Here is a 3,619-nt window from a genome sequence, read left to right as displayed (position 1 = left end):
TCAGGGGGTGTGGCCTTATGACACACTTCCGGTGATGTCAGGGGGTGTGGCATATGCTAATGAGTTATGCTAATGAGTCCCCCTAGCTCTTTTTCTACGAAATGACCCCTGCACTGCGGCATAAATTAGTTTGCTCCAGAGCCCTCCTTCCTGAGCTTAGACAAAAATGTGTGAGCTGGAGGCTTAAAAAACTGAGTTAGCTCACACTAACTCAGTTTAGAGGGAACACTGGCTATCATGTTCTAGCAGGGGTGTTGAACTCATTTGTTATAAGGGCTGGATCTGACCTAAGTGAGTGGGACATGTGTGTCATAAAATATAATGCCAGGTAGCAGAGATATAAACTTTATAAAGGACAGAAACAAAGGGTTTTTTTTAACTTAAAATAAAAACATGCTTAAAACAGCACTCTTGCAATATTTTGTTTATTTAACGGTGTCTGAGAACTGACACCTCTTGCTCTCGATCATTGCATCAAAATGTCTGTGCTGTTGCAATCTTGAGTATGCTGTTCAGGTGTGTATCTGTAAGCTGCAAACCTATGGATGACGCAGCAGCAGCAGAACTGGAAGAAGAAGCAGAAGACAGCCAGTTCCACTGCGGGCCTGATAGAAGCCCTCCGGGGGCCTGATCCGGACCCCAGGCTGCGTTTTTGACACCCGTTTTAGAGGATTAAATTATTAGAATACACATTTGTAATTTGGCAGATTCATGTACTTGTAACAAATTGTATGTATGTTGAAAGGTTTTTTTAAAAATAAAAATCTACCCCCCCAAAAAAAGATCTAGTTTCCCTGATGTGGTAATGTATTTGCTTGTTTGTTTTAATGAGGTCACTTCCTGGCTCATTCCCCATCTCCCATCTTGGGAGGAGATTCTAAAAAATATTCTCCAAGCAATGGGGACCAATAGCCACCCTAACCTTCTTATCAGCGGTAAAGTGTGGCCTGGAATTCTCCTGGAATTAAATCTCCAGACTACAGCAATGACATCATGCCGAACTCCCGTCTCCATCTTCCACTCTCTCCAGGCACTGCCCTCCCCATCTCCAGAAATTTCTGGAATTCTGAAATGTTACTCCTATAGTCTACTTTATGTTACTATCTGAAATGTTACTCCTATAATCCCTAACCCCTATAATCTACTGGAGAGCAACTGAGCCAGCAACGTGAGATAGAGAGCATTTGCCAGCCAATCTGAAATAAGAAGGTTTCTAGCCAGATAAAAAAAGAGGACTGGTTGCTACTATTAAGAAATTAATTAACTGGCTTGCTCCTAGTACAAATACTTGAAATGGAACTGGAAGATAATTTGAAAAAGAAGTTAAGCTGCAATAATTTGAAGAAAGTAAAAAAAGTTAATGCTGCTACTATCTGAAGGAAGCAAAAGAAGTAGTTAAACTGTATCAAGACACTGAGGAATTTCATATTACCCTTTTTAACCCGTTTTGAAGCTGTTTTTGATCCGTCATGGAGTAAACCGGTTTAGGGCTGCCATTTCACACATGGCTTTCCCCTTCTAGTAAAGAGCTGGATCTGAAGCGGTTTGCCATTTCAGACTGCAGCGCTTTCCCCCCGCCATTTTTCACTTGAGCGGGCGCTCTCTAGCTTTTTTTAAAAAAACGTTTGTTTTATAGCGCTATAGCACTATAACAAAACACTCCAGGCATTCCAATGGCATTGATATACTGCTATTTCATTACAGCGTTATAGCGCTATAACGCTATAAAGTGAACATTAAAAAAACCCCGGAGACCGTCCGCGCGGGCAAAAACCGGTGGGGAAAAGCGCATCGGAACTGGGAGAGGAAACTGAAGACAACTTGGAAGCGGTTGACAGGTAAAACGCTTCAGCCCCGTTTCCTAAACGGGACAGAAGCGTTTGTGTCTGGAACTACAAATATATTCCGGTAGGGAACTGGTTCTAAAACGGTTCTGTCTGAAATGACAGACCAGAAACCGTTTGGGAACCGTTCCTCTTCCGGATTATATCATCTGTCTGAAATTCCTCACTGACACCTTCTAACATAACAGGAGTACTCCTGAGGAAGATTGTTGAAATGAGTATAAAACCGGGTGCTCATAGAGGATGGTGGACGTTTTCTTGAATAGGTTAGAATTTCCCGAGCTATATTGCAGAAGTTTTGATTGATGTTCATAAGAATTAAATGTTACTGTCAATTTCATCACAGTGTTTCTTTGTGTGGATGTGAACCTCCAGGTAATGGCTGGAGATCTCCCAGGATTAGGACTGAGTTCCAGGTGGCAGAGATCAGTTCCCCCGGGGGAAATGGCTGCTTCGGAAGGTGGACTGTATGACATTAGACCCCTCTAAGGTCCCCCCCTTCCCAAACCCCGCCCTCCCCAGACTCCACCCCCCAAATCTCCAGAAATTTCACAACACAGAGCTGGCAACCCTATACCTTGCAGCCACTGACCCTAAGGACAGTTTCCTGGGAGTAAGCTCCACTGAAGAAGCCGAGTGGCCGGTAGGTTATTTTAAATCAGTAATTTCAATTTTAATTATTAGTAATAGTCAGGGGGTCATTTCCTGCAGGAGCGCACAGGAGTGGAGCTCCGGCAGTAAAGAGCCCAGGGGGTGGGCACATGCAACAAGCCCCACCCCCTGCTCCCAGCAGCCCTCAGTCAGAGCAAGAAGCATCCAGGTAAGTTGCAGAGCTCCCCCCGGCCCAAGACAGTCCAGTGACACCTTTAAGACCAAGTTTTATTCAGGTAGAAGCTCTCCCTCCTCTGCGAGGACAGATCTGCACGTTTCCCCCCCCCCCAAATAGCTAGCAACCCAAACCAGTCCAGTGGAGCCTGAGCAGTGGGTGTTGCCTTCTGCCACACTTCCGGTGATGTCAGGGGGTGTGACATATGCAAATAAGTTATTCTAATGAGCTATGCTAATGAGCCTCTGCACCTCTTTTTCTATTAAATGACCCCTGGTTCTAAGGAGTTGTTTTAAATAATGTAATATATGTTTGGTTTTATGACATGGATGAAATGTTGTAAGCCGCCCTGTGCCCACTTGCAGGGCAGGGCGGGATAAAAATCCCCCCCCCAAAAAAAGAAATGGGCTTCATTTTGGGTTAGACCTGTTTAGGATTGTTCCCTCAGTGTACTAGGCACTTTCTTTAGGATTAAAGTCCATAACCCAATGAGCTATGTGAAACTGGGTGTGTGTGTTTGTAGATGACCGTTTACTAGCGCTGAGGCTAAGTTTTCAAAACAGTCTGGGTGCATTCAGACGGGGCGTTTCAGCCGGCAGAAACTGCAGCGGTTCCAACCGGTGCAGTTTATGCCGGCTGAAACGCTATCACACTTACCTCCTGTCTGCAGAGCCCATCGCTGTATGCCTGTCCACACACAGCGGGCATCGGTGGTTTGTTGTTGTTTTTTAACACAGTTTGCGCATGCGCATAGGCAGCCATCCACAGAATGGCGATCTTCACGCATGCACAAAACACCCCGTCTTACATTTAATGTTTAAAGGTAAGGACTTACCTTTAAAGTTTAAAGACCAAACTAGCCTCCCTGAGGTCCCGGAGTCCTCCAAAACCTTAAACTGACCTAAAAAAAAAATGGCGGGCGAAAATGAGAAACACCGGGTCTCCCCAA

This window comes from Gekko japonicus, unplaced genomic scaffold (assembly GCF_001447785.1).
Source record: "Gekko japonicus isolate JY-2015 unplaced genomic scaffold, Gekko_japonicus_V1.1 scaffold2853, whole genome shotgun sequence".
Taxonomy (NCBI): domain Eukaryota; kingdom Metazoa; phylum Chordata; class Lepidosauria; order Squamata; family Gekkonidae; genus Gekko; species Gekko japonicus.
This window is presented reverse-complemented; position numbering follows the sequence as displayed.